The 9,098-nt window shown below is 38.9% G+C and overlaps 1 pseudogene; it reads right to left on the reverse strand.

Moving 5' to 3' along the window:
* Window positions 1–225: 225 nt before the first annotated feature.
* LOC109678491 (BTB/POZ domain-containing protein KCTD2 pseudogene) lies at window positions 226–981 on the reverse strand (annotated as a pseudogene).
* Between the last annotated feature and the right edge of the window lie 8,117 nt (window positions 982–9,098).

The following is a 9,098-nucleotide window of genomic DNA, read 5'->3' on the forward strand; positions in this document are numbered from 1 at the left end:
AAAGGTCTGTCAAAACACTGGCTAAGAAAACAAAAGCAAGTTTTGGAAAAGCCAATCTGCAGCCGGAGGTTCATCTGTCTTTGGAGTCCCAAGGGTGAAATGGGGAAACCTTTGGTTTTGACCATTTTTTCACTGAAGTGGAGGCTCAACTTTGCTTTTACAGTAGTGCTGTTACTGTACAGGTGCAAGACCATGGAACTGCTCTGCTGGAACACTCTCTACCCTTCAAAATTCTGGAATTTTATATTTCTCTGTTAAGATCAGAGATTCTGTCTTCTGAAGAATCTTTGCATTTTTGCTTGACTCTAACAATGCCATTGGTAGAATTACTTAGTTCTCTGGAGATGACACAGAGGAGTTCTGCATGGTCCTCATTTCTTCAGTTATAGGAGGATCCACTGCTGATTAGCTGCTCAAATTTCCAATTGTCAGACATTGCTGGACTCTGTATATATGCTTCACCGGGCCCCATGAAGTCCTGTTCTCATTGTCTTGTATCCATTCCTTAACACATCACAAGAGATGTGATATTGTAGAACTGCTTCTTCCAGTTCACATTCTTCTGCTAACTCCTTTAGTAATGATGAGTTTCCCATGGCAGAGGTAGTTTAGGATAGGACCAAAGTAGGTTGGGTGTCTGTCAATCAGATGGGCTCCTGTCTCCTCCTTGTCAGAGTCCAGCGTCAGGATCTCTTAGCAGCAGGGCAGCAGAGGAAAGACTTGGGCTCACTGCCTAGGATATGTCTGGTGCTCACTAAGTAGATACCGCCCACTTTCAGCCTCACCCAGCGGGCTTGCACCTCCTCCCCCCCAACTCTGGCAGTCCAGATCAGCTCCACCGTGGCTGCACCTGCCTGAGGGGCATCAGGCCAGTTGGGGGATCACTGGGGGGCCCTCAGCCTGGTCTGCTCCCATTGGCCACCCCAGTCCCGCCATGCCCTTCCACCCCCTCCTCACCAGGTCCACTTGCAGCTGTGTCATCTTGGGCTGCCCATGGTCCCACTCCTCATTTTATTTTCTACTCATCTAGTTAGATTTCTAGTTTTTTTTTTTTTTTTTTTTGCAGTACTGAACTGAGGTTTGCACTCAAGGCTTTGCACTTGCTAGTCAGTCACTCTACCACTTGAACCATGCCTCCAGGCCTAGTGACATTTATTCTTTGCCATATATTTTGTGGTTGTGTTTATTTTCCTCTTCTGTGTGTAGGATTTCTTTAAGTATTTTTGGCAGCACTGGTTTAGTGGTTGTGAATTGTTTTAGCTTTTGTTTATCATGGGAAGCTTTTATTTCTTCTTCTATTATGAAGGATAACTTTGTTGGGTAGAGTAATCTAGGTTGGCAGTTGTTCTCATTTAGGGCTTGAAATACCTCATTCCATGCCTTCCTTGCTTATAGTTTCTGTTGAGAAATCTGCTACTTTGATGGTTTTACCTTCATAGGTGACTCTGGGCTTCTCTCTTGCAGTTTTCAATTCTTTCCTCATTTTGTATGCAAACTGTTTTAACTATCATATGACATCAGGAGGTTCTTTTCTGGTGTTATCTATTTGGAGTCCTAAAAGCTTCCTGTACCTGTGTGACAATTTCTTTCTTAAGATTTGGGAAGTTTTTGAAAGTGTTTGATGTGCCCACTGTAGAGGAGCTAATATAGTAACCTTAAAATGACAGAAGGTGACCGGGAAGTAATGAAGCAGTCTGGTAGAGATGAATCAATTCAGGTTGTAATACACATGTGCATGGAAGCAATGCTAGGACTCTCTCTGTATAGATATCCTTATCTCAAACTCAAAAAAAACATGATATCTTTCTTATTATTGCTTATGTTTTCTCTTCAACAAAATTGGAAAAGGGGGCAGAACAGGTTCTGCCTGGAAGCGACAGGGGTTGGGGGGAGAGGGAGGGGGTAGGGGGCAGGGGGGAGAAATGGCCCAAGCAGTGTATGTACATATGAATAAATGAATAAAAAAATTAAAGACCTGGAAAAAAAGACTTGAGAAGTTTTCTGGTATTATTGAGTATGTTTTCTATGCTTTATTTTGCATCTATTTCTCCCTCTATGCCTATGACTTGTAGGTTTGGTCTTTTAATAGTGGCTCAGAAGACTTGCATGTTTTGTTCAGACTTCTTTAGGTTTTTTTCCCCTCTATCTTCATCTGTGTGTTCTAATACATCTACTTTGTCTCCAAGCCCTGATATTCTGTCTTCAGTTTGATCTAGTCTATTAGAGAGACTTTAAATTCAATTTTTGACTTATTGAGTTTTTCATTTCCAGAATTTCAATTTGATTTTTTCAGAATTTCTGTATCTTTATTGAAATTCTCTTTTATGATCTGCATTGTTTTATTTCATTCAGTTCTTTATTTGAATTTTCTGGGAATCCTAGGAATTCATGTCCTTTTTAATTTCATCTATCATTCATTAAAATATATATATATTACTGGGCACCAGTGGCTCATGCCTGTAATCCTAGCTACTTAGGAAGCTGAGACCTGGAGGATTGCAGTTCGAGTCCAGCCTAGACAAACAGTTTGTGCGACCCCGTCTCCAAAATAATCAGAATAAAAATGGACTGGAGATGTGGCCCAAGGGTTAGAGTGACAGGTTTGCAAGTGCGAAGTTTATATATATTATACCATACATCGATAGTACAAGGGCATTTCATTGTGATATACTGGTCCAGGGAGGGAAGTAAAGTGAAAATCACTTGAATAAAGTATGGACTGCAGAGCGGAGACTTTGAAAGAAAGTGGGTATCTCTGGCTCATCCTACTACTGAAAATGTGTTTTGTTACTTGTAACCCAAAACATCCTAATCATAGTTTTACCTCTCCAGTCAAAAATTTCCCCTATGGATTTCCTTACCAAATATATATGCATGATGATCATTGTAGCATTGTAATAGCTATAACTGGAAACAGGCACTTACTTAATAGGAAATTGATCCATCTAATGAAGTCATCCATCTGATAGAATACTACATAATGTTAAAAATGATGAAATAGTTTGCATATGCTGTGCTATGGTTTGCGTGGGTCCCCCAAAATTTCATGTGTTGGAACCTTAATTTCTCAGTGGGGGCAGTGTTGGGATGTGGGACCTTGTAGGAGTGTTTGGATCATGGCGGTAGAGACTTCATTAATGGATTAATACCTTTATCACAGGACTAGGTTAATTCTCCTGGTCGTGACTTCTTTTACAGGGCTGGATTAGTTACTGAAGAGTGGGATGTTATAAAGTGAGATCACCCCTCATGTTTTGCCTTTCTGCTTTCTGTGATAAGTTGAACCAGAGCAAGATTCAGTAGTTCAGCGTTCAAGGTTCACTATTGCCATGTCCTAGGATTACACAGCCTCCAAAACCATTAGACAAAATAACCCACCCACCCACCCCTTTTTTAAAATTTTCTTTTGTTCATTTATTCACATGTGCATACATTGTTTGGGTCATTTCTCCACCCTGCACCCTCCCTCACCCTTCCCCCCTCCCCTCCTCAGTTTTAGGCAGGTCCCATTCTGCCTTTGTGACTGATTTTGTTGAAGAAAATACATAAGCATAATAAGAAAGACAAAGCGTTTTTGCTAGTTAAGGATAGCTATACAGAAAGATTCCTACTATTGTTCTCATGTACCCATGTGTTACGACCCAGGTTGATTCAACTCTAACTGATCTTTACATTGGTTCCTGATCCCCTGCTAGTGATAACCTGTCATTTTAAGGTTTCTGTATTAGTTCCTCTGGAGAGGGGACATCAAACACTTTCATGTTTTGGGTTTTCTACCTATTCCTATATCTCCTGTATGTGCTCTCCCCTTGTGATCCAAGTCCAACAATATTGCTGCATTTGCCCTAGATCTAAAGTCTGCATGTAAGGGAGAACATAGGATTTTTGGTCTTCTGAGCCTGGCTGACCTCGCTCAGAATGATGTTTTCCAGTTCCATCCATTTACCTGCAAATGATAAGAATTCATTTTTCTTCATGGCTGGGTAAAATTCCATTGTGTACAAGTATCACATTTTCTTGATCCTTTCATCAGTAGTGGGGCATCTTGTTTTCATAACTTGGCTATTGTGAATAGTGCTGCAATAAACATGGGTGTGCAGGTGCCTCTGGAGTAACCTGTGTTGCACTTCTTTGGGTATATCCTCAGTAGTGGGATTGCTGGACCATATGGCAGGTCTATGTTTAGATTTTTAAGAAGTCTCCAAATTTTTTTCCACAGTGGTCGCACCAGCTTGCATTCCCACCAGCAGTGGATTAGGGTTCCTTTTTTCCCGCATCCTTGCCAGCATTTGGTGGTGGTGGTGTTTCTAATGATGGCTATTCTAACAGGGGTGAGGTGGAATCTTAGTGTGGTTTTGATTTGCATTTCCTTTATGGCCAGAGATGGTGAGCATTTTTTCATGTGTTTTTGGCCATTTGAATTTCTTCTTTTGAAAAAGGTCTGTTTAGTTCAGTTGCCCATTTCTTAATTGGTTCATTGATTTTAGGAGAGTTTAGTTTCTTAAGTTCCCTGTATATTCTGGTTATCAGTCCCTTGTCTGATGTATAGCTGGCAAATATTTTCAGTTTAGAGACTGTTTCTTTTGTTGTGCAGAGGCTTTTTAATTTTATGAAGTCCCATTTATTCATCCTTTCTCTTAGTTGCTGGGCTGCTGGGGTACTATTGAGGAAGTCTTTGCCTATACCTATTTGTTCCAGAGTGTTCTGCTCCTTCCTGTAGTAACTTCGGAGTTTCAGATCTGATATTTAAGTCCTTGATCCATTTTGAGTTGATTCTAGTACAGGGTGATAGACATGGATCTAGTTTCAGTTTCTTGCAGATGGGTAACCACTTTTCCCAGCAACATTTGTTGAAGAGGCTGTCTTTTCTTCATCATATTTTTTGACACCCTTGTCAAAAATGAGGTGGGTGTAGTTGTGGGGGTTCATATCTGGGTCCTCTATTCTGTTCCACTGGTCTTCATGTCTGTTTTTGTGCCAGTACCATGCTGTTTTTATTGCTATTGCTTTGTAATATATTTTGAAGTCAGGTATTGTGATACTTCCAGCATTGCTCTTTTTGCTGAGTATTGCCTTGGATATTTGAGGTCTCTTGTGTTTCCAAATGGACTTTAGGGTAGATTTTTCAATCTCTGTGATGAAAGTCATTGGGATTTTGATGGGAATTGCATTAAACATGTAGATTGCTTTCGGTAGTATAGCCATTTTTACTATGTTGATTCTACTGATCCATGAGCATGGGTGGTCTTTCCATCTTCTGTAGTCTTCCTCGATCTCTTTCTTCAGGAGTATGTAATTCTCCTTGTAGAGATCATTCACATCCTTTGTCAATTTTACTCCTAGGTGTTTGATTTTTTTTTGAGGCTATTGTGAATGGAATTGTTTCCATGTGTTCCTTCTCAGTTTGTTCATTGTTGGTGTATAGAAAAGCTAATGATTTTTGTAGGTTGATTTTGTATCCTGCCACCTTATTGTAGCTGTTTATGGTGTATAAGAGTTTTTGGGTAGAGTTTTTTGGGTCTTTAAGGTATAGGATCATACCGTCTGCAAATAAGGATACTTTGACAGTTTCTTTACCTATTTGTATTCCTTTTATTTCTTCTTCTTGCCTAATTGCTGTGGCTAGAAATTCCAGTACTATGTTAAATAAGAGTGGGGAGTGTGGGCATCCTTGTCTCATTCCTGATTTTAGGGAGAATGGTTTCAGTTTTTCACCATTAAGTATGATGTTGGCTGTAGGTTTGTCATATATAGCTTTTACAATGTTGAGGTACATTCCTTCTATTCCTAGTTTTCTTAGAGCTTTTATCATGAAGTGGTGTTGGATCTTGTCGAAGGCTTTTTCTGCATCTATTGAGATGATCAAGTGGTTTTTGTCTTTCCTTCTATTGATGTGCTGTATTACATTTATAGATTTGCATATGTTGAACCACCCCTGCATCCCTGGGATGAAGCCAACTTGGTTGTGGTGAATGATCTTTCTGATGTGTTGTTGGATTTGGTTTGCCATTATTTTATTGAGGATTTTTGCATTGATGTTCATTAGGGAAAGTGGCCTGTAGTTCTCCTTTTTGAAGGTGTCTTTGTCTGGTTTTGGGATGAGAGTAATATTGGCTTCATAAAATGAGTTAGGCAGTGTTCCTTCCCTTTCTATTTCATGGAACAGTTTAAGGAGGGTTGATATTAGTTCTTCTTTACATGTCTGATAGAATTCAGCAGTGAATCCATCAGGTCCTGGACTTTTTTTGGGGGGAGGCTCTTGATGGCTGCTTCAATTTCTTTTTGTGTATAGATCTATTCAGGTGATTAATATCCTTTTGGGTTAGTTTTGGGTGGTTATAAGTTTCTAGAAATCTGTCCATTTCTTCGAGATTTTCAAATTTATTAGAGTATAGGCTCTCAAAGTAGTCTCTGATTTCCTGGATTTCCGTGGTGTTTGTTGTTATCTCTCCTTTTGAATTTCTGATTTTACTGATTTGGGTTTTTCCTCTCCTCATTTTAGTTAGGTTTGCCAAGGGTCTATCAATCTTATTTATTTTTTCAAAGAACCAGCTTTTTGTTTCATTGATTCTTTGTATGTTTTTTTTTTTTGTTAGCCCTTATCTTAATTATTTCTTCCCTTCTGCTTGTTTTAGGGTTTGTTTGTTCTTGTTTTTCTAGGAGTTTCAGCTGTAGTGTTAGGTCATTGATTTGAGATCTTTCTGTCCTTTTGATATATGCACTCATGGCTATAAACTTTCCTCTTAGGACTGCCTTTGCTGTGTCCCATAGGTTCCGATAGGTCGTGTTTTCATTTTCATTAACTTCCCAGAACCCTTTAATTACATCTTTTATTTCATTAGTGACCCATTCATCGTTGAGTAGTGTGTTGTTCAGCTTCCAGTTGTGTGTTTTTTACTGCTGTTTTTGTTGTTGATTTCTAGTTTTAATGCATTGTGGTCAGACAGAATGCATGGGATTATTTCTATTTTCTTATATTTGCTGAGGCTTGCTTTGTGCCCTAAGATATGATCAATTTTGGAAAAGGTTCCATGGGCTGCTGAGAAGAATGTGTATTGTGCAGAAGTTGGATGAAGTATTCTGTAGACATCAGCTAGGTCCATTTGATCTATGGTGTGATTTACTTCTAGGATTTCTTTATTGATTTTTTTGTTTGGATGACCTATCTATTGCTGATAGGGGACTACTAAAGTCTCCCACTTACCACTGTGTTGGGGTCTATATATGCCTTTAGGCTCTTCAGAGTATGATTGGTGAAATTGGGTTCATTGACGTTGGGTGCATATAGGTTGATAATTGTTATTTCCCTTTGGTTTATTTCCCCTTTTATTACCACGGAGTGTCCTTCTTTATCTCGTTTGATCAAAGTAGGTTTGAAGTCTACTTTGTCCGAGATAAGTATTGCTACCCCTGCCTGTTTTGGGGGACCATTGGCTTGGTAAATCTTCTTCCAGCCTTTCACTCTCAGCCAGTGCTTATTTCTGTCGATGAGGTGGGTCTCCTGTAGGTAGCAGATTGTTGGATCTTCCTTTTTAATCCAGTTTGCCAATCGGTGTCTTTTGATGGGGGAATTTAGTCCATTAATGTCCAGTGTTAGTATTGATAAATACGTGGTGATCCCTGTCATGTAGCTGTCTTTGTTGATTAAGGGTTTGATTGTGTGTAGCTGAATCAGTGTTACTCTTTGCTTTCTTGCCTTTTCTTCTCCTGTGGTTTGGTTTTGCCTGCCCTTTCATGGTTTTGTTTGCTTTCATTTTCTGTGTGCAGAATTCCTTGGAGAATCTTTTGTAGTGGTGGCTAGGTGGTCATATATTGTTTTAGTTTCTGCTTATCATGGAAGACTTTTATTGTTCCGTCTATTTTGAATGATAAGTTTTGCTGGGTAGAGTATCCTAGGGTTGAAGTTATTTTCATTCAGTGCTTGGAAGACCTCACCCCAAGCTCTTCTTGCTTTTAATGTTTCTGTTGAGAAGTCTGCTGTGATTTTTATCATTTTACCTTTGTATATTATGTTTTTTCTTTCATACAGCCTTCAATATTCTTTCTGTAGTCTCTGTACCTGAATGGGCACAGTTTTCTCTAGACTTGGGAAGTTTTCTGTTATTATTTTGTTGAATATATTACGCATTCCTTTTGCTTGCACCTCTTCTCCTTCTTCAATGCCCATGATTCTCAGGTTTGGTTTTTTGATGAAGTCAGTGAGTTCTTGCATTTTCTTTCACAGATCTTGAGTTGTTTAACTAATAGTTCTTCAGTTTTTCCTTTAATTGCCATTTCATCTTCAAGTTCTGAGATTTGGTCTTCTGTTTGTTCTATTCTGCTGGAATGGCCTTCCATTTTGTTTTGTATTTCTGTTTCATTCTTTTTTCTGAGGTTTTCCATATCTTGGGTTACTTCCTCTTTAATATTGTCAATTTTTGACCTTAATTCTTTTATCTCTCTGTTTGTGGTGGTCTCAGTTTCAGTTTGGCATTTATTTAGGACTTCTATGATTTCATTTATTTGTTTTTGTGTTTTCTCATGTTCTTTATTTTTGTCCTCTTGGAATTTCTTGAGTGCCTCCTGTACATTTTGGTTGACCATGTCTAGTAACATCTCTATGAAATTCTCATTAATTACTTATAGGATTTCTTCTTTCAGGGTGTTCTTGTGGGCTTCATTGGGTTCCTTGGTATAGTTTATCTTTTTTGTTGGAGTCTGGGTCTGGGTATCCGTTTTCCTCATTTCACTCTAAATCCTGCAGCACTTTATTTTTTGCAGGGGGAATAGTTTCCTTCCCTTTTTCTTCTTCCCATATTTCCACTAGGTACCATTTCTATCCCTGAACTATGTGTAATTTAGTATTAGCTGGGTAGCAATATTAATACTAACAAAACCAAGCGAGAAGGATAAAAGAGAGCGATGGAAAGATAAAAAGAATAGAGAGGAAAAGAGAAAAAAATGGTAGAGATGGTGGATGATCAAACAGTAAACCAGGCAGCAAATCCCTTAAAGAAGGGAAAAAATTAAAAAAGATTAAAAAAAATCACCAGTTCTGGAGCAGTCTTAGTTGTTCTGATGCTAGTTCTTTAGCATCCAGACCCGTCTGTATGTGTCTC

This window comes from Castor canadensis, chromosome X, assembly GCF_047511655.1.
Source record: "Castor canadensis chromosome X, mCasCan1.hap1v2, whole genome shotgun sequence".
In the NCBI taxonomy this organism is placed as follows: domain Eukaryota; kingdom Metazoa; phylum Chordata; class Mammalia; order Rodentia; family Castoridae; genus Castor; species Castor canadensis.